The sequence below is a fragment of the Cygnus atratus genome, chromosome 1, assembly GCF_013377495.2.
Source record: "Cygnus atratus isolate AKBS03 ecotype Queensland, Australia chromosome 1, CAtr_DNAZoo_HiC_assembly, whole genome shotgun sequence".
In the NCBI taxonomy this organism is placed as follows: Eukaryota; Metazoa; Chordata; class Aves; order Anseriformes; family Anatidae; genus Cygnus; species Cygnus atratus.
In genome coordinates this window covers 82,531,255-82,554,401 of record NC_066362.1, presented here as the reverse complement: position 1 = coordinate 82,554,401, position 23,147 = coordinate 82,531,255, and the positions used below count along the sequence as shown (strand labels likewise).

The 23,147-nt window shown below is 35.2% G+C and overlaps 1 long non-coding RNA gene across 1 annotated transcript; it reads left to right on the top strand.

The window, feature by feature from the left end:
- Window positions 1-4,705: 4,705 nt before the first annotated feature.
- LOC118245205 (uncharacterized) lies at window positions 4,706-20,578 on the top strand. Its single transcript, XR_004777802.2, has 4 exons — window positions 4,706-4,813; window positions 6,226-6,319; window positions 9,051-9,111; window positions 20,541-20,578. It is a non-coding gene; the product is annotated as an uncharacterized LOC118245205 (long non-coding RNA).
- The last annotated feature ends 2,569 nt before the right edge of the window (window positions 20,579-23,147 follow it).

Sequence of the window (23,147 nt, the reverse complement as noted above, 5' to 3'; positions counted from 1 at the left end):
TGTATTTTCTAACGATTTTATTTTCTAAAACCTGCTGCAAACTACATAGACAAACCAACCTCAAGCCTTCCTCAGCTTTTGCAATACCCTAGAATAGCAAGTCCATGCCAAACAAGCAAGATTAGTCTAATGAGGGCTGGTTTGGGTCTAAAAAGATTTGAGTCCAGTTCTCTTCTGTACCAGAGTTTTCCTTCCAAAACGGTCAGTCTTTCTTCCCCAGATACCAAGAACAACATTTTCTGACTTTAGAATTACATAATGGTGAAGGAGATCTGTAGGCCTGCAGCTATGATATTGGTGGTGGAATATCCCTTAACAAAGATGGTTAGATACAGGGTTTGTTTTCTTTTTAATATTTATTCTCTGAGTAGCTCATCATCTGAGATACAATGTAAATACTTCTCTTGGTTTAGTTCAGCTGTTCCTTGTTTATTACATAAATGTATATCATGGAAATTCAAAAAGTTGATTTGATCTTTATCATTTGCTTAATTTCTGTCATTTTGCTGCTCTGAAATAATAATGCATCTGGAATCTACTTGAAATAGAAATCAAACATGCCAGCTCGTTTGCTGAGAATGCATTGAAGTTTGTCTATTTGTTGTCTTCTGACTGGACTTTCTGATTGTGGTGATCTTTTTGCAAAGTCCTAAACAATGTTTCCTGGGCTGTATTATAACGATCCTTTGCCCTGAGACCAGCAGAATACTTGTTAGAGGTGGAATCCCCTTAAATTTGAATTTTTTGAAAGAGCTCATTTGAACACCGTTTTGCTCACTTTTATTCCAGAAGGACTCCTTTCTGATGACATTAAAAAAAATAAAAAGCAAAAAAGCCTAATCATTGCCTTTGTACCATAGATGATAACTGCAGTGAAATTGCACTGGCTTGGGATTTCAGTTGTTCTGATGAACAGTGCAAATTCTCCAGGAAATGCAGATTACTTGAGAAAAGTACATGCTAAAGCTCAGGTCTCTGCCATTCTTTTTTATCTCCTATTTAGTGTGCAAACACAGGTATGCTATAAGTCTGTGTTCCCATTTTCAGTTTTCTGTGAAAATGCATCTGGAAAACTTTCTTTATGATGTTTTTCATAGTATTTGTATTTAACAAGGAATAAATCTGTTACTATTTGCTTAATGATTTCATGATGTATTTTTGTGCATAACAAAGGATTTGAGGACCTGCAGGGGCCTTTTTGGTATGCGTTTGCATGCCAATTCCTTTCTGATAAAAGCTGCATAGAAAAGTATTTTCCAGACAGGTCTTATTTGGTTTTATTTTACTTCTACCGCAGAAGACAATAGATAGCATAAATGTGCAGCTGTATGCTGAAGTGAGGAAAATTTAGTTAGGGATCTCAGTGAAAGCATGACTGTGCTCACAACATATCTTTAAGCAAGGGTAGTCTCCCTTCTCAATGGGAACAGTGACATGAAGTGTGATATGAGGCAGATTAGCTGTGTTGTGGTGTCTTCTGGCAGCACATTATGTTCATGTCATGTTCTTGAATTTCATTTACAGATAAGCTCTCTGAGTAATTGTAGCATGTGTCTTAAAATTGTAATCTTCTTTTGATGTATGGAAACAGAGAAAATTAGATTGAGAGAATCTTTCAAATGACTTTGTATGTTATTTGGCTTTGGAGTACACGGTTTTCCATAAACAAAGCAAATCTTTCCCTCTACTGTTTCTCTTTAACCTTTCCAGTCTCCTAACAGACTGTAGTTTAAGATAAGAGGAATAAATTGGTCGCCACTGAGCTCTTGAATGAGTAGGTTTTCGTGTTTTTCCTTAATGTGTTAAGTCCTAATGATCTTGCAAGCTTGGATAGTATTAATGTTCATGATACTATTAATGTTCATCCATTATTCTAATGGTTTGAGTGCCATTATTATTTCACCTTAAGCATCAGTAATTACTCTTCAAATGATATTTAACCTAAAAGAAACATCTTTAGGGAGCACATCCCACCTTTCTCCCACACAGGTCTGTGACATGTAAGATGTGATTAGAAAATAGCAAATGGATTATATGAATTCCTAATAGTTCTGTAAAAAACAACAAAAAGCTTTTGAAATATGGTGATCAGAGTGTTCAGTCTGAATGTGGTACAGTTGATCTTTCCATCTCTCTGCTTAAGGAATTGTTTCCAGATTTAACAAAAGAAACTCAATTGGCACAGGGACTTCATAAACCAGGGTGATGCCATTCTGTTCTCCTCAGCAGGTGACAGAAAATTTCCTGTGTTAGAAGAAATCCTCTGAAAGTACCAATCTTATGTATTAATAAAAGACTGCCCATCAGCTTGGCTGGTCTGGAGAACTAAAGTCACGTGAATCTGTGGAAAAAGGGATCTGTTGAAAAATTCTGAATTTCAATTTTTTGGAGGAAATCTGTTTCAAATGCTAACATTTTTCATTCAGGTTTTATTTTGTTTGGCTTCTGAGTGTGATGACAAGAGGTTTCCTTCTTCACTTCACATTAAAAGTAGACAGCCTACCTAGCTGACATGTCTTCCTGCTGTATCCTATAAATGACTCTTCTACAGATTCACCTCTATTCAGAGCTATGAAATATAATTATCTTACCTGACACCTAAAAATTGTCTCTTTTTCAGTCACAGCAACATACAGGCCAGGCTTGGAAATTGCCCACTTCACAGTGTTAAGAGAGGAAATTTCACATCATTATAAGAACTGTTAGGGAAGAGTTGTTTTGCAAGCAGCTACTCTCCCTTCTGATCTATTTTCTTTTCTTTGGGAATTAAAACTTAACTTTGCATATAACTTGTGGTAAGACAAAACACCACATATATCCCCTCTTGTAGACAGCAAATGAATATTGCGGAGGCATTTTATTGCATTATTGCTACTCTGTGCCATCGCTGCCTTTTCACAAATATCATTAAAGTGGAAGAAGCTCAGTCATAATGTGTTTAAGATTTAGCGTAAAGAGGAGTTATGTGTACAGATTTGCCATGCTTGAGCAGCAGGCTAGCCCCTCTGGAATGAATGAGTGTTTACTAACAAATCCACTTTGCTGGTAATTATCATTGCAACCAATTAGCCCTGTATTCACTTCTTGGCCACTCTTCAAAGTAAAACTCCATTTCTCAGAAAAATATTTTGACTTAATTTTAATGCTATTTTTGGAGTTGGACTTGCAGGAGATACCATTTTTCCAGTGACCTTAAATGATGCCTGGTTTTATTTCTCATAGTGAAAGGCTTTGGTATACCCATAATGCACATAGGCTTTATCAGAAGACAGAGACAGTAAGAGAGAGCACAGCGTTTTATTTAAACTTGACAGTGGTGTTTGAGCAATGCCCTGATACATTACACTCAAGTCATCAGAGGAAACGGAAACATGGACTTTAGTTCTGAAGGCCACTTGGAGTTTCCTCCAAAGGCTTTTTCTGTGAAGCCTATGCTACCGTATTGGCCTAGTCTCATAATTCATTGTCCGGACTTCACATTTATAAATTCTAAGAAGCGATAAAAATGACTCTTTCTCTGAGACTGCTTCATCTGTGGTTGTGTTTGAGATGCTCAGGAATCATCCTATCTATAGGTACTTTAAAGATAGCATTTCCTGCAGGACCACTTTCAAGGGACTGTAGTTAACAGAAGTTCATTTATTTGGACACAACATTAAACATACGTATATCTGCTGGAACTAGTTGTCGTAGCTAAAAATGCCATTGATTCAACCAAAGAAATTCACAGTTAATGTCTCAAGATGTCTTCAGTTTGTTAAGTACACTCGAGGCTTTCTGTTGCAAAACAACAAGAACAACAAACAAACCAACCCACCACCAAACAAAAAAACCTTTCCCAGCATGCTTCCTTTCCTGAGTCCTGCCCCTCTTTCCTCTTCATGTGCTCGGCCCTTGGAGGGCCTCAGGCCAGTCTGAGTACATGGAGCTAGTCAGAAAAAGGGACAAAATGCAGGGCAGCCTTTCAGAAAAAGAGTAGTGCATGGTATTTATATCTGACGTTTTTTGTTTGCATCCCTGCTGTAGTGTACAACTAGTATTTACCCAGTACAAGATTCCACTAAGTATGACATGCCGTCCTTTGATCCTTTGGTTAAAAAAACCATACATTCTTACCTATATGTTTTTCTAAACACGTGAATGCAAGTTAATCCTATCTTTCCTTAGATATTAATTTGAAGACAATGAAAGTTGCTTGAGAAATAATCCAAAAAGACATGTAAGTGTTTAGACCCAATGTCTGATTAAAGACTTCCAGAACACGGGAGAAACCTTTGACATAAAGCACTTTTGATTAATTTTTTATCAAGTAAGATGATGTTCTTCCATAAAGAAGCCAGTTTCCATGAGTTGCTATGTTCTAGAGTAACTGTAAAGAATTAAAGCTTGTAAATTCTTTGCAGTCCTACATGTGGCTTCCATTATTTCACAGATATTTGCTCCATCCTGAATGAATTATGAAAAAAATGAGCATCTTTCTGGTCAAAAGACATGCTAATTTAAAAAAAAAAAATTACTTTGTTTCCAAAAAAATCAGATCATGATTTTTAAACTTTGCTGGTCAAAATAAGAAAGAAAAAATGCTAAGCTTGAATCAGTATCTGCCATACCCAAATCAGATTCCTACCTTTTATCTATAAAGTATCTGTTAGTGTCTGTGATGTAACTCTCATGTTAATTAACACTTTTCTTTCTTTGCCATAGGGTCCTAAGTTGTTGCTGACCAATGTTCTTCGTATCTGCCTGTGCTGAACAAAGATGGCACCAATTGCCAGCCCCATCCACCATGGTTTATGATTTCTCCATGCTAGAGGTTAGTACCTGTATCAGCTAGCAACCTCATGAAAAACCCTTTCAAGCCCAGGCCAGGCACAGTGCTTTAGGGTTGCAAAAAAAACCCCTATATTTAAATATACCTCAGTCATTTTAACTGAAATTATTTGGAAGTATCAGTACAATGAAATGGAGCTTGGGAGGGAAAATTGTAATACTTAATCATCAACCATCAGTGCCTTCACCTGTGAATTTTTGGCCCTGCTCTTGAAAGGAGTTAATTTCTCTCTATGGTGCTGTACTACCCTATGTACCATGACGTATCTTACCTATATGTTGTCCCTTGTATTTGCCTTCAACTATAGTTTTTAGAGTGCCTTTCTTTTCTTGAAAACTACTATGATTGTTTCCCAAATCCCAAATTTGAGGAGAATTGGTGGAGGGAGTGAGAGAGGAGAGACAAACAAAGAGAAGAAAAAGCCATGTAAAATTGCCAGTCTCCTAACCACTAAACACAGCACAAAACAGAAGAAATGCAGTAACATTTGTTTATTTTCCCAACTGGAACACAAATACTGTTAAATCACTGCCACTTGTGTATTTACACTCTGTAGTATCAGGGGAATCTTTCTATAATATGATTTATCAAGCTAAGTACCTGTTCCACAGTGGAAATCTTCCTTTGCTTTAATAAAATATTTCTCCAATAAATATTGTCAGGAATTTTAATTAAAATAAACAACATGGATCATTGTTTAACAGATCTGGAATTTGTAGTAAATGACTTAACTTTATCATTGGTTTCAGGGACTTAAGAGACAATGTAAACAACCCATGAAATTGGGAAGCCTCCCAGGAAGACAGAGTTTGGGCTAAACGTGTGGTGTAAATAGCTATAAAACTAGAAGGAACTCTTACTTTTAGACAGATATTTTAAGGCCCAAATAAACTAACACTAAAGCATTATGTCTCTTATTAAGCAGTTAATTGAAAAGACCAAAGGAAATTAAATGATTCCCCTAGGTATCAGTAGTGTCAGGTACCGTTGAACTCTCAATGAAAATAATACCAGTATTTGTGCAGGAAAAAAAAAGTAATTATGGAGAGAGGAAAACAATTAATATCCTTACAAACATTTCTGATCAAAGAAGTATTTCTCTCAGACCTTTCTGTGTCCATCCGCAAGTGTCATTTTGTATTGTAAGTTCTATATGTGGCCTAAAGCCATAATTCTTAACTTTTGTTTTTTCTTTTTGTGGTCCTGATAATACATCGACACTCTAAAAACAGGTTGTGTTGAAGTTATTTTTTTTTCTGCTTGTGTACATTTTATCTGAAGAGAATGGATTAAAGGAATGTTCCTTTTTACAAGTATATGCAGTTCAAGTAATCACACATAACCTCGAGATTATTTTGGGAGTCATAAATTCTTCTCTTTTCACTCATTTAAAGGCTGATGCAATTCCCATGGAAGTCGATGGAAGGTTATCAAGACTTACAGGAATAATTTAACACAGCTAAACATCTAATTTGTCTTCAAAGATATGTAAGTAATCAATCACGTTTGAGTTTTGTTATATGTTTTATACTAGTAAGTGTATATTAATAAGAATTACATAAATATAGATGAGGATTTTTTTGTTTTTAAAATAACATAAAAATATTTTCTTTAAATTGATATAATACTTGAAATACCTGAAATTTATAGGATAGTATGAAGAGAGAGTCATATGTGTTATTTTCAAATTATTGTATAAAAATAATTATGGAAGCTATTATGATGAGGAATATAAGATACAATCTTAAAAGGCTTATATTAAAAATACCATAATTATTAGTACACAGAGAGTTTTAATTAAATTTTACAATATTTTCTGCTAAAAAATATTTCCTTCACATGTGTTAAAGACATGTCTTAAAGAATGAAGAGTTTGTCCATAGAGGGGAAAGAAAAAAAAACAGCTTTGAGATTGCACAAAATTGGATAAATTCTTACTGTGAATTGAGTCAACTAGTGATTTCTTTAATCCACAACAACTGAAGAACTAACTTCATTACAACATTTTCAGTTTCATATTTGCAGTTGTAAGTTTTTGAGAAGAAAACCAGGCAAGACCATTTATTAGCAAATCTAACCATGTTGTCCTGGTTTCAGCTAGGATAGAGCTATTTTTCCTTCTAGTAACTGGTATGGTGCTGTGTTTTGGATTTAGGATGAGAATAACTCTGATAACCCACTGATGTTTCAGTTGGGGCAGAGCAGTGCTCACACAGAGCCAAGGCCGTTCCGGCTCCTGGTGCAGCCCTGCCAGCGAGGAGGCTGGGGGTGCACTAGGAGCTGGGAGGGGACACAGCCAGGACAGTTGGCCTGGCCTGCCCAAAGGGATGTCTCACGCCACGTGGTATTGTGCTGAACAGTAACTATGGGGGAATTTGGACAGGGTGGGGCAGCCACTGCTTGTGGCCTGGCTGGCTGGGCATTGGTCAGTGGGTGGTGAGGTGAGCAATTGCATTGTGCATCACTTGTTTTGTGTGTATATATATACACACACATATTATTATTATTATTATTATTATTATTATTATTATTATTCCCTTCCTTTTCTGTCCTATTAAGCTGTCTTTATGTCAACCCACAAATTTTACCTTTTTTCTTATTCTTTCTCCCCCTTCCCATTTTGGAGGGGAGCAATTGAAGAGCTGTGTGGTACTTACCCGCCTCCCAGGTTAAACCACATCATACATTTAAAGAGTGAATCTTTTTGATTCATCTTCTTAGAGGTAAAGATGACACCATACATATCAAGAGACTTCAGCCTTGCAATTCTAAGCTTTTATCAGAAATTTCATTTATCTGGGCTTCAGGAAATGTTAATTCGGTGACAGAACAGCCCAGATTTGCTTCTCTAATATTCCACTCCATCTGGTAGAGATGTTATGGTCTATTACACTCAGAATAAGTTATCAAATCATAGAAGTCACCAGATAGGAGTTCAGGCCAATATGTGTGATAAATAGATTGGCTATTTTTTTCCAAAAATAAATAAACAAGACTAGCAATTGACTGAGTATATCATCGATTTAATTTCTAAATTTCATTTAGACTTTCAGTGGATTTTAGATCAGGTTCTCTGCAATCAGGAAAGCAAAAACTAAGTAGCATTGGCTAGAGCCTAACCTGATTATATGCAGGTAATAAATATAACTCTGCAAATGTACCTCAGGTCATACTTACCATAGTCATACTTACCTGTAGCATTGCCAATATATGATGTCAAATCGTGTCATGCTCATTTTGTGAGTATTAAAAAAATAAATATTTTAAATCAACATTTTATAAGTTTATAAGTAAAATGATTAGATGAATTCGTCTTTCCCTTTACTCATGAATTCCACTGATTTTCAGTAATTCTCATGAAGTGTGGTAAGTGAAAATTTTGGAGAAAATACACATCAAGAATTGCCCTAGTAACACATCAAAATACACAAAGGAAAGAAAAACACAAACATTTTGGAAGACAAATACCAACATAATCCTGCAACACTAGAAGATCCTTCAAAGTCTGCCAGACCAAAGTGGTAGAACCTGATTACTTAAATATTTTTACTTTATTTAACTTTGCTTGGCACAGTGAAGCACATAAGCTTAAAAATATGTGTAATCTATGCACTAGAGAAAAGATGTGCTATCAAAACCTGGGACCAAGAACAAACAGGCCGAATAACCACTACTGAGTGGGACTCTCAAAATGCTGACGAAAGTGCTAAGTGGTGGGGACGGGACGGGGTCTTGGGGCAAGCCTTTCATAACTCTATTTTTAACTGGTGTTTTCATCTATCAAAATACTACCAGAGACATAATGCTGGAAAGTGAGCAATTTCTCAATATTAGATTGCTGAAACAAACCATATATTTGGTATTTGTGTGATGGTTATGGACAAAAATCACATTTTTTTTTTTCTTTCAATAAATAAATTTGGAACTGTATACAAATGTGCCTGATTACATTTATAAGACTATATACAACTGGTTCTGTAAAGAAGAAACGGTTGTATATCATGGTGTTTTTTATTATCTCTGTAGAGAGGCACTAAAAGGTTTCCCATTTACATGCGAAGTCAAAATGGGAGAAGAGAACCTAAATGAACAATCTAGAAGGCAATACAGGAACATACTATTTTTGGTTGGATATACATTGGTGATACATAAATTGCAACTAGAAAACAGATAAACAGACAAAAATAACCTCCTAACTAAAATTCTTGTGTCTTTTTAGGGGGAGAAAAAGGCAACAATTGATGTGAGGAATTACAGTCCCTCAAATTATTTTATGGAAGGTAAGTTCATGGATGAGAGAATTGCCTGGATTAATATTGCATGAAAATAATAGGATCCAAATGTCTCATAAATTAAGTATATTTACAACACTGTTTCTTCCCTTTATCACCTGATTTGCAGGCAAAGAAATCAGTGGAATGATACACTTCTGTTCTATAGGTCTTGATTAATCTACAGTTAAATAGATATTGTACTATTAGAAACAGAACTTAATGACAACAAAAAATCTGTTTTAACCTGTTTGGATTTATTTTTTTTCCTATTCTGTCATATATTACTGCAAGCAGTTTTTACACAGATGTAAAATTCTTCCTCGCTATTTTTCAGTAGGTGTTAATATTGGCAAAGAGTTCGTGAATATTGTTTGTTCTTCTGTGTCACATTTAAACTGAGAAGTTCAAACCATTTTCAAACTTTAAATTGTAGAAAAATTTTGCAAAGCAGAGAAAAGAAATCTATAACTTCACTTTGAACCAATGGCATGCAGGAGTTATTTAATTGAGGATAGGAACAGGCATTGAAGCAGAATACCATACTGAGTTTGAAACTTGGCTGTGAATTTAGGTGGATAGACCGCAAGTATGAAGTTTAGAGACGTATGGAGTCTGTAGGCTGAGAACCTCAGAAGGAACAAGGTTTATGTGCCTCAGTTTGGGAATCTTTGAGGTATATTAAAAGAAATTGACTTTTAGAAGACAGACAACGAGAACCTTCTGAAGAAATTACGTCCTATTAAGGCTTTTCATATCTATGTATATGCAGTAGACAAAGTCTATCAATATAGTTTGCTCAAAGATTGTGTGCAGTGTCATCATTTTGCTAGCATTTGAATCCCATGTTTTTGGTTTGTACATATCTGAAACTGAGTTTTAGTTCTGGAGCAGCTTTCACCTTGGCGTTGTGAACTGTGGATGCAGCCTCCCTCCCTTCTTCCATGCAAAGTTGTTGCAGTAGACAGAGTTGCCTTTCATGGTTAATTTATATACTTAGTGTGTTTTTTTATTAAATATTTCCTTACAAGGAAATTTTCTGTGAATATTTTTATCATCATTAAAGGCAACAGTAATATAAAATTAAGCCAGAGGAGCACCATGATTTGGTTTTAACCAGGCAGACATAAATTCAGTAAATGCTGATAATCTGCTTTAATGTACCATCTTGCTACCTACTTCTACGTTTTTGTGACACTCATATAGCAGCTCTGTGCATATGTATCATTTGTGTATATAAAATAAAATTTAGAGGTGGATTTCGTACATGTGAATACACATGCTTGTTTATTAATGGCTATGTTATGATGTATTATAGATATCTATCTTCTGTTTTTACAGAAAGTGCACTTTCAGCTTCTAAATCTTAAATTAAACTGCTGTGGACTAATAAAAAAAAAGAAAGTCTACTGAAATAAATTGCCTCTGAAATAGATTTAAACTTTGTAAGAATTATCAGCCTCTTACATCTAGTGGGGAAGAAAAAATATGAAGGAACTATTAAATTCATATCTCAGTGATTACAAAACAGTATTTCTGTATCTGTGGTACATGAGATTACAGTGCTCTGAGATGTCCGTAAAACTAAGGAATCTGTAATGATAACTGCTGGAATTAGCAAACAGATTAAGAACCAGATTGCTTTCCAGTGGGACTAAAAGGTTTCTCCTGAATCCTCCTGTTAGTGAATGTTCACCACTGTGACTAAGGCAGAAGCTTATCTTCAAGAAATATAACAGACAAACTTAGCATAAACAAGTGTGGTTATGTTTGCAGGTCCATAGAAAGGTAGGAAAGGAAGTGGAGAAAATTGTGATTTAATAGTCTAGGTAGGTTGCTGTAAGTGAAATTGAAGTGGCTAAGCCTTAAAATGGCAACAGATGCAAATAACTGCGTTAATAATAATGCCATTATTACTGCCTCATTAGTGCTAATGACAAAAAGAAAAACATGTTTTGCTTAATTCTTAATGAGTACCAGGTTTACTTAGAAAATAGATGTTCTATATATAAATAAAAATTATACTTATATAATAATTTACAATATATTATAGAATATATAATATAATAAACAATATATTAGTATATAATAATTATTTAAAATAATTTATATGTGGAAAATCTACTAAAAAGGTATGGCCTTTTAAAACAGAATTACTAAATTAATGAATTAATAGAAAGCAAACCCTTGGGATTATAATAAGGCTTATTTGGAAAATTCAGCACCCTAAAGAGTAAAGAAAGAGACTCTCAGAAGAAGATTAATTTATAACAAATTCACACTGAATGCCATATCCTGAGCAGAATCTAGACAACCATGCTTTTATTTAGACTGGCCCTCCACCTTGTAGTCACCTCTGCTTGCTTTGCTGATCCTCTGAGCTCAGCCAGTAGTCTCTTAGTCCAGCTACTGGTTAAGCAGGAAGAGAAGAGGCTAGCTAACATTATATAATCTGTACTCATACATTGATGAGATTTAATAGACATGTGAAAATGATTTAAATATCATGCCTTTTTATATGCCTGTAATTTCTCAGAATAACTGCAATCTCAGCTCTAAATGTAATTTTGAATACAATATGGTGGTGTCACCTGGCTTGATGGATCAGGGCCCTGAGCTCTAATTCCAGGTTATATAGAGCCCTTCAGGGACGGTACATTTTGGTCCTACACAGAAAAGATAACGTACAAATCCATCTCTCTCCTATGTCTCAAACAATGTACTGAGATGGCAAACAGTAGATAATGCAAGCAATCATCATGTCCTGTGAATCTTTACGAATCTTTCCACTTTGATTAAGGGATTGGTCGTCTTGGTGTTTTTTGTTTGTTTGTTTTGTTTTGTTTTCCCCTGGAAATGTGCAACATGTTACCTTTTACCTGAGACATGCTACTATGAAATAAACTAGCAAAAATTATGAGTAACAAAGCCCTGATGCCATAATTCAAATTTTTAACAGGTAAACCAGTCATCTGCTTCACAGTAGAAAGAGACTGCTATTGCTGAGAAAAAAACAGAGCTCCCCTTCTGATCATAATCTATATTATCTTTTACATGTTCATTTCAAGTAAAGATAATAAAAAGAAAAATACAAACCTCTTTTGAAATCCACACAGTGGAAAGGTAGTAGCATGCCTGTTTTCAGGCACACAAGGAGAATATAAAATCCTTGTGTAAACTGTGCATTAGCAATAGCATTTGTGACCACAAATTTGCTATCCTTTCATCATTATCCTTGCTGTAAGTGTGGGCGTTGTGAGTACAGAATTACTGTAATTAATTCAATAGTGTTGAATAATATAAACATTTAAAACATAACCATTTTATACTACTGTATTTTTAAACAATATAATGCATGTGCATTTATAAATATTAATGTAATTTTCTATTATATATATTATAACCATATTTGTAAACGTTAGAAGTATTTATAAATATTATATGAGTAGTTTATAATAATATAAGCCTATAGAATGAGTAATTCGATATTTTGAAGTGTGAACTTCTGTTAACTTTCTTTCTTGCCTCCTTCTGTCACATTTTAATTCAGCACTATTTTTTATGAACAAAGAATTTGATTGGCAAAGACACCTGTAAAGAAACCATGCAAAAAGACCAGTGATTTGTAAAAACTGCCACCTGAGACCTGGGGCTGGGAAATGTGTGAATTTATTCAACCTTGTGTGTTGGGAATACTCAGATTGAACACCATGATGCTACTCCAATTCCAGGAAGTCTAATCGTGGACCTAACTGTTTGCAGATTGGATGTAATGCTCATTGAACTCTATATACAATTTCTCGTCAAGTTCAGTAGGCATTCAGGTGGTGTCTACACTAAAAATCTTAACAACTGTGTTCCCACAGTGAATAGTTCAGATGCATCACCACCACAGTGGAAAAAGTTGCTCTTACAAAAGCAAAGGCCTAAAACCTAAAGATTTGGTATAACAGGACTTTGAACTTCCAGTTAGATTCAGAAGAGATGAACTTCGTTATGGCTTTGGTTAGTCTTTAAAAAAAAAAAAAAAAAGGCTAAAAACCCACCTTCATTTACTGGGACAGCAGAAAGTAGAAAGAAAAATTACTTCTCTCACTTGTTGATTTTTCCAGGCTGAGCAGTGAAAGTGGATAATTCAGGGTGGTTAAAAATTGATTTACATATAATTACCTTGAACAACTCTGTTCTCAGTGGCACAAGGTTGTTATCTGGCATATGTGAAATGAAATTCAATTCCCTGATCTGTCTAACTTATTTTATACCGAAAGATTGTGCTCTATATTTAAACACTTTCAGAGGAATCATTGCATAATTTAGTTTGGAAGGGGCCTCTTGTAGGTCATTTGGTCAAGCCTCTTCTTCAGACCATGACCAAGTTCAAATTTAGATCTTTCAACGAAGTTAGAGAGTGGCCAAAGCCTTGTCCAGCTGAGTTGTGAAAATCCCTAAGGGTGGAGAACCAACAGCTTATATATATGTGTGTGTATATATATATATACATTATTATATTTATATAGTGTATATAATATATATATATATGATAACATATATACAAAATGTGAGGTGTTACCAGTACAACACTCAGCAAAACTGCTCCCAGGAGTGTGGCTAACTGACAATGGAAAAGTCTCTCTTCAATGGCAGAGTCTGGTGTCATCCAGACGCCCACAGCAAGGGTTTGGTCTGTGCAAGAGATCTCTTGCACAGAAGTTCTTATATGGAAGCTCATCTTGGATAGACAAGTAGTTCCTTTTAATACCTTTTTTGTATAGGTAGTGGGTGTAGGTCACCAGTTCCTGCAAGGGAGTTTGCTGACTCGTGTTTTCCCGGAAGGTCCATTCATTATCACAGTTTCTTTGTTCTGCAGTTTCTTTGTCTTACTAATTACAAAATTACAATTTACTTTGTTTTCCTCCTCCTCATCAAGGAGGTTTTGGCTGAGCTCACCAGGGATTCCTCGGTGACCTCTGGATAAGCAGATACCCATTTTTGTCAGCAGGGTTACCATGTCACTTTTGCGGTGGCTCCCTCGCCATCACTGTAGCTTTTGGCTGGACTCTCCCCTGTTTGTTACTCTACTTTTAGTGAAGTTGCTGAGGCACAGCGTGTCCCACAGGGCTGGTTACTGATGAAGAACCAACATTACAGTCTTGCCAGGAACAGGTATGCTCATAAGAAGAATTTTTTTTAAGTGAGAGAGCACTTTATGTTTGGTTTTTCAGTTTGTTTGTTTGTTTGTTTTATTCAGTTTCCTATTTTAATGATCTGGGGAAAAAGAAAATAAAAACACAAAAACAGTTGGTTGGTTGGTTTTGTTTTGTTTTCAGAAAAGATCCAAGATTGTTTGGTTTACGGAATTTGCAAGTAGGCCACTTCTTGTCTTTTCCTGCAGAACATTGCTACTGAGCTCCAGAGTATTTGGAATTCAAAAAGAGTTTTGCAAACAATATCATTTTCCTAGGCTTTTTCAAGCTACAGAAATCAATTGAACGGAATCATTAGTGTATTCTGAGCACATTAGTTCAGACAAGTATGTGGTTCAGAAAGCTTAGTGAGTACAAGTGGGTTATGAATACATTTGAGGCAAATAGTCTTGTTTATTTTTTTTTTAGTCATGAGATTATTCATAAGAAATTCTGTATTTGCTCATCACTTTTACTCATAGGCAAAGAACACAGCCATGCTATTTATTTGTAGTAGAAAAAAATGTAACCTAAGAGAATGGCCTTTATTCGCAAGTTTGAGAGTAAATCGAGAGTAAAGACTATGTTGAAGCAGAAGTATTGAGTATTGACCCATCCCTGAAAATATGGAAGATATTTCTAAGTGAATATAAGATAAGTAATAATGGCGGTGATGTTGTCAAATTAAAGTTTTAAAGCACTTACTTTCCCATATCAGCTTTATATTACCAGTTTTATATCTTCTTAGGGCTGAAGAGGATATAAAAATGGTAAAGAATCTATGCACCTTTGTTTTCCCTTCCTTGCATCTCCATGGGTTATGCTAGCACCTATCAGATAATCTATCTGTATTGCCTATTAGCAAGGAAAATAGGCAAAATAAAACAAACTGTGGCATGTGACATGTAACGCACATATGTTTGATGAATTGAAGTCTTCACATTGTATTTTGGGCTGGCAGTTTATGTATACATTTTGTTGCTTATATATGACAGCAATAAATCCTGTGAATTGAAATAAATTCAAATTAATGTTTTCCAATTGTTTTTGCCACAATTGGAGTATCACACTGATTCAAAACCATCCAGCTCTAACATGGATAAATATCTATATTATATTGAATGTGCATGGGTGTATTAGCACCGTAGGTGGACAAAAAATGACAGCAAAGGCCAACAAAGCAAAGGTCAACACCTAAATTACATTTTTAAGAATCTGCTCTATTTTCATTTATCCCATATTTTTTTTTTTTTTTTCCTGTCAAAATCCTTAATGTTGTCTTTCAGGGATAGTCACACAGAATAAGCCCTGAATATGTAGACCAAAGAAATGACTCCCTAAGCACCAAGAGCCAAGAAAAATCTCTTGGATTTTCTCTTTCCTTTACATATTTCTGAATACACCTTTGGGATTCTTCCAGACCAAGATGTCAGTGAAGTTGCTGTACAGTGACTGGCAGCAAGGTCTTCCAAGGGTTTTCTGAGAACAGCTTGTTTCTTGCAGCATTTGTAGACATTTGTGGTATATATGTTGATATATTATCAAGATGTTATTCTAGACCAAGAATTAGGGTCTTAAACTAAGCTGAAGTGACCTTATATGAAACTGCAGAGAAACAATAATTTCTGCCATCCTGTAAATAAGTATTCTGAAGCACGCTGAAAAATTACATCATCAGAATGATTTTTTAGCAAATATTCAAAGGAATACCCTTTTTGTCACTTTCTGATTTAAATAGATTATTGAAATTCTAATACAGTAAAGAGCTAAGATTTTATTATGTCTAATACTATAGTCACTTTGTCAATTCACAAAATAAAATAATCTTTTGATAGAAATTCAAACATACGAATTGAGTTAGTACTAAGATACATCGAAATTCTGTAAAAAGTCTACATGAGCTTTAGAGAATCTACACAAAATGACAAGGGTCAATTTAAGAAGAAGTTCTGTTGCTAGGAGATGAGAATTGCAAGAACTCCCAGTAATGTCTCCTCATTTTAAATAGTAAATGGATTAAGAAATAGTAACCATAGATTAATAAGAAACAAACCCAGGTAGGTCAATGATTTTTTTTTTTTTGAATTTATGGAAAATTCAATGCAAATGCAAAATGTTCCAATCAAACTCTTTTATGCTCACTGCAACTACACGTCTAAATGAACACAGAGTGAACAGCAAATCCATCTTCATGAATTGAATCTGCGTTTTGTTTTATATAATACCTGTCATTAACATCTGCAAAAAATATTCTGAAGATGCAAGTGCATCTGGTACACTAAATTCATATAGATCACTTTATTACAGTCTCATATAGAATATAACAAAAATGAACAAAAAGAGAAAGATACCATTGCCAATTATACATTCAGAAAGAGCTGAAATTTAACTACAGAAGTTAAAGATTAATCAACAAGGTTAATTGGCTACACAATATTCAACATTACACAACACCTCAAAAAGACAACTGTAAGGGGAAAGGAAAGAGTAATGATAAATCTCTTCAGAAAAATGTTACTGTCTCATACCTTCATACTAGTTTGTTCCCATCTCACTTCCTTTAAACCCATTCAAAATGCTTTAGATACTTTAGTATCTAATGTGTCTTATTCACATGTTCACATCTACCTTCTCAATACTCGATCTTCTCTCTCATTCTTCCATTTTTAATTTTAATGCTTATTTTTACTACTCTGGTCTCCAGCTGGCAAATAGGAAGAGTTCTCCTAAATAAACCATTGGCAAACTATGAGTCTACAGTTTAGAACCTTTGATTCTGTCTATGGAAAAATTTTTGACAGAAAAATTGTGTTGAATTAAGTATCACTTTGTACCAAATCCAGGTGTTCACACTATTGATGTTGCATGTAAAGTAATTACTTCTTTTTTTTTTTTTCTTAATATATTTGAGAACAGTTAAAGAACATTTAAAAGTATTTAGGAACAAAAATCAGAATAATTGATGATTCCAATATTCAGGCCTGATTTACTGCACACTACAATTGTGATAACTATGTTTTTTCAGGTTTCTGAAATTATCTTTATGGGTGATGCTTAATTTTTTTGTTTGCTCTTTCATCCTTTTTTGCTACCTGTTTGGTGCTATAACTTGTCTGTGTGTGTTGAGCCATGGTGCAATAACAAACTAAACAAAACACGGGAGAATTTATTGTAACACTGTCCATATGATAGGGTTTTCTTGTGGCATGTTGTCCCATTTTCTAAGTGGACCCCAGCATACATAAAGAGAAAATTAAAGCATTTTGTCTATGTGAAGGCGGAATTTGAGTAAATCATGATTTCAATATCAGTTTACTCGTATATACAAGTATAACTATATAATGTTATATTGCCAGGCCTTTTGAGATGTTCTTGACTGTTAGTCATTAATCTCTTCATATTGCAAAAGGTTATTGAGTTCATGAAGTAAATGACATGCTAGTTTTATCAAATTGCTAATTCTTGCTGTAGTGTTTTTTTTTCAGGTTCCGAAGGTCTCCCATACGCTGCTCTATATTTTATTTCCTTTTAAAACACTGTGTAATTGAGTATCCCCATCCATGTCAAGCTCAGTTATGTGAGAGCAATCCCTTCCCCTTTTTCCCCTCTGAACTCCTGGTAACAAAATGTTATTCCAGTTGATAAAAAGTCATTCAGAAGAAGTAGAAAAAAATATGGTATTTTGAAACAAAATTTAAGACAGAAAGGTTATACCATGGAAAGGGATCATCAGCAACAAAACTGCAAGCATTATATGTTTTCCAATATCTTCACGCAGCTGACACAGTGTCATTACTGGGATGTAGCACTGAGGCACTCTGATTTCAGATGTTTCTTACAATTATACAGCTGAATGAGCAGCACACCAGAGCTTAAAGCCAACTTAGTAACAGACATGAATTAATTCAAACTACCAAAAGAGTCTGAGATTACAAGGAAGATGAGATGTAGGTGCCCTTGAAATACAGACACACTTCTATCAGAGCATACTGGCTTTTATGATTGTGTCAGACTGTTACTGGCAGAGAAATAATGGTCCCACTTGCACACTACCTAGCTTGATATCGTAATGCTAACTACGGCCTATCTTCCAGCTGTCCTAAATTTTACTCAGGCTCACACATACTTTTCAGTTTTGCTTATTACAATCCAAATGTGCTTGGTCTTACTCATGTTATCCCATTTCGTGGTATTTTCATCAGAATACATTTCTGATGCTTGGGGATACTGCTAATACTGTTGCCTTCTCTGTTGGAATCCCTTCTCCCTGTAGAGCTACCCAGCACATATAATAGTATGTATTACCTTTTTAACTTTCCAAACCAGCATAGCATCCAGTGTATAAAGATCAGAGTTGTCACCTGTATAGAGAGAACAGAAAATTATGCTTTTTCCTCTACCTAGTAATGGCATAAAGACAAAATTTGCCATTTACTTCTCCAGAAGTGTCAAAAAATGAGCCTTGAAAAAATATTTTTTTACAATTAATTAATAGTTTGTGGGCCTAAGGCCAAGGGAGTTAATCAATGGCATGTACACGTGGCATGATCCTAACTGTGATTAGAGGTGGAATTTTTTAAGGCTGCTTGTAAATCTTCTGATAACTAGTATTTCAGTTTTTCCAAAATTACTCAGATATGTATCAATTATTTATGATGGAATATCAGATGCATCACACAGTTCCAGGTGTACGGAAGGGAAGATTCAGTTCCAGAAAGGATTCAAGGTGCAAAGGTTGTGTTATAATACCTGGATCAGGTAAGGCAGGGAAGATTTAAACTTGGGTCTTCCATTTCCCAGAAGATAGTTCTGTCAGTCAGTTTTTTTTAGATATTCAGAAACAGCTCCTACTGGAGTGTTCTATTTTCCTGTGGGGAGACCTATAAGAGTCTCTGGCCTTGTCTTGTATTAGTGAGCATTTTGAGGAGGATAAGGGGGGAGGGATTTTTGACACAGTGGTGAGGTGAGGGAATTTGTAACTTATATTTCAGCTTAAGAACTCTCCAAATTGTTCTCAGCGTCCAGAGGCTAGAGGAGAGTTGAAAAATGTGGTGGAAGAAGAGTAAGGGCAATGAACAGGCACTTGCTGGTGCTCCCTCTGCTGCAATTGGCACAAGGTACAATGTGTGCCTTGCTGTGCTAAAACCAGCTGTATAACGTGCATGGTTAGAGGTGCTAGCTAAACATACTCCAGCCTTTCAAATGTCCTCATTCCCATCTAAACAGCTGAACAAAAGGATTGTTGATTTTTCTGTTTGTTTAAAACTCCATTTTACTTCTAAAATGGTAAGGTAAGTTGTTCCCCCATATGTACACACTACACCAGACAATATCAGTAACCTTTGTAAATTCCTCCCTTTTTGAATACTGAGATTTATTCTCTACCTTCATCATAGATACAGAGATTCACCATGGCCAAGGTAGTGTCGTTTCCCCTTAGGCAAGCTTTACTACAGAGGTTGTGGATACTTCTTACTTTTCTGATCTTGCCACTGATTCCTGCAGTGATGGCTTTTATTAATATTTATGTCCTGTCCAGTGAGACAACTTGTTTTTTAGGAAAGATGGTTGTGGTGAATAATGATTATTCATCTGTGCAGTAATTCACATCCCTTGTCTATGAAGTTCAAGTGAAGAATTGAAGGTTGAGCAGCAGAGGCGGTGTTAACCTGAGGGAGTTTATTGACTTAAAAGATACAGACAGTTCCCATTTAAAAGCGAACTTATCCCCATGATATCTAATTTTACTAATATGTCTGAGGTCAGATCATATGTATTACGTCAGTTTGCATTTACAGGCTTCTTCTGACAGCTTCAGGTGAATTCCCAGGTGAGGAAACCATAGGTTATATATGCAAAAATGGAAAAGTTCTGAAGCAAATGATTAATAATTTACACAACAGTTTATTTTGGTTTGGTTTTGCCTTTTCAAATAAGCATTTTGTTTCCTATATTATTTGTTGTTCCTGACATATTTCCTGCATTGTTAAATTTGAGAATTGCTCTCATTAGTGTGTAAAACCATGTAGTTAAGTAGTAGATTTAAAAAGAAACAGGTGCTTTTGTTTATTAGAATAGTAGATGAAGAGAACTGTATTTACTGTTTTAGTAATGTGTTACGGTCATAGGAATATAAATAGCAATACTATTTACTCTGAAAGCAAACAATCAGAACAATTTGACTGCAAACTGGCATTTTGAGAAACTAGCTGTTTGTAAAAGTTGATGAAATGTTGAACTGTCTTCCTCCTATAGATTGTGCTGGTGCCTCAGGAGCTAAAACCTCCAAGAATGGCTCATGATGAGGAAGTAAGACAAAACGTGGTTTGCAAGTAAGAATTTCTAAATCTGCTGTGTATTTTGAAAAGGTTTAACCTATATGATTGTGAAAATGCAGTTCCTCCTAATTAATGCAGCTGGTGGGTAAGTCAGGCTTTGCATGAACAGAAACTTAAAGGAGGATGAGGTAAAGAACATAAATCAAATACTGCTTTATACATTGTCAGAATAGTCGATGAAACTGAAGGACAATACATTTCACATTGGAAAAAAAGATCCATTTTGCAAAACATTTTATTACTCTTTCAGATTTGCTGCTGTGAGAGAAAGTTAATTACAGCTTAGTGAGATTCACAAGAAGCAAACATTTGCATGGATATAGAAAATGTCTATGGTAGAGATGATTGAAAATGGGCAAATTTATCTAAGAAGATAGTGACTAACTGGAAGCCTTTTATAAGTCGTTTTACCATTCTAGTCTAGCTGTTGTCCACCACAAGATTATTTGCACCTTTTTTTTTCCCCTGAAAAGTGAACTACAAACTATTTTTACCACCTGAAAAAAATTAACTACCATTTTTTGAAATCCAATTTTAGGATTTAGGATTTTTGAAACCCTATTTTATGAAGCGACACGAGTTGTGTCATAGAAAATTCAGTACATAGCAAGAAGAGTTAAATTTGCATGTAAGTTAGCAATTTGCATGTATTGTTATATGTATAAAGTATTTGTATATGCCTAGATAAAAATCATGTCATTTGCCTGTATCAGGGCACTTTATGTAATTTCCTTTTGAATTTCTCACGCTGAATTCTGTGGAACTGTGACTCAAAATATTGAATGTCTGTGGATTTTTCAGTGCTTACTTTTTAACTGTCCAAGTTTGGTGGCAATCTTGGTGTTATCTTTAATGTATGCAGAGGTGTAGCTGAGCGTGGCAGCTTTAAATAGTGCCTTTTATCTGAAACAAACTTTTGCCTTTTAGCAAGCTTAAGCTGACACATGGTAAGGCTTTGTAAAGCTAACTCTTAGAGAAACTGAGTAGCTGGAATAGGGCATTATTTTTCATTCAATCAGCCTTTGTCTCAGTGAGTATATATGTAAATAAGACTCGAAGTGCAATCAAAAAGTTTTTTTTTAACTTATTGAGTCTGTCAGCAAGCCATAAAATACGCCCAAAACACAAACCCACAAATAAATAAATAAATAAACAGCCTTTGCACATCCTCCCTTCAACCCACTCCAATGGCAGGAGAGTTGCTTTCCTTTTGTCTTCCTCCAGAGAGTAAGTTCATCTGTCACTTGCAAAACAGTCTGTAGAAATTTTGATACCCAGAGGTTCTGAGGCTATTTTATACCTCATCTGAAAGATACTGCTGGAACAAAAAAAATACTACTGTGTCGTCCTGAGAAGCCTGCTGCCTAATAAAGAGCTAATCCCACTGCTGTAGGGCATTCTTTGGTTTCTCAGAAGACAACTCAAATTCCATGTAGTTACTGAAATCTCATGAGAGGATAGAGCAAAGCAAAATTACAAGGTCATTCCTGTTATTGTGCTAAAATTCAAAACATTCAGTTTGTGGTAGAGAGTGAAAAGACCAGGCATGCAAAAAAGCTGTAGCCTACCACTGTATTTGTAGGTTTTCTCTACCAGAGGTAATTCTTCTCTCTGAGGACTCAGCCATGAACTAGCCATAAAGAGGTACCATCCATGAACTGTAAATAATATTATTTTATTTTGGAGACATTCTTGGGTAAAACAGGTGGAATTAATTATGCCTTCCAGATGCATGACTTACTATTGTACTAATTTCCTTGCTTTCTAAGCAGAAAGACAATTTGCTTTAAATGAGAAAAGCAAATAAAGGAACGAAGACAATGGTGACTAAGAAAAAATATCTTTCATTTTTATGTGTTTATGGAGTTAGAACAAAAACCAAAGGTTTCTTCCTCTCTAAAACTGGGATTAAATCATTGCAGCCTTTTCCAAGATCACAATCTTTGCATTAACAAACATTTGAAAACAGTTTTGGGAAACAGCTCTGCATTTATCAGCCCCTCTGAGCCATGAGTGAAACGATCCAGATTTTAATGGGAATCCACTGAAATTAATAAACTTCTCAAACTTAGATCATGAGTGTGCTGAACACATGCAGTCTTCTTTGAGATGGTGAAGTCTCCTTTCACACTGACAAAGACACTGACAGGTATTTTCTTTAGAACAGAGTAAACAGGACTGGGCAGGAAGCCTGAAAGGCTCATTTAATGTTTTTGCTCTCTTCCTTTGCTCAGAAAAACAAATGACAGTAGCAATAACTTTATGAGGCTCTACCTTCAAGTCAAAAGTGAACATCTACTTCTGCAATCCCAAGGACATATATGGCTAAAATCATATTTTAGAACACAAAGTTTGATTTTTAGTTGCTCTCTAGTTTGTTATGATGGTGTAAGGTCTAAGATTAGAACGTGAAGGCTTTAGTGTATCCAAAAGTCAAAACTACAGGCGTGTAGCGTGTTGGCGCTGCAGCTGTTGAATAATGCTCTGTTTTGGCCCTTCATACAGAATGATAAAGAGAAAGTCT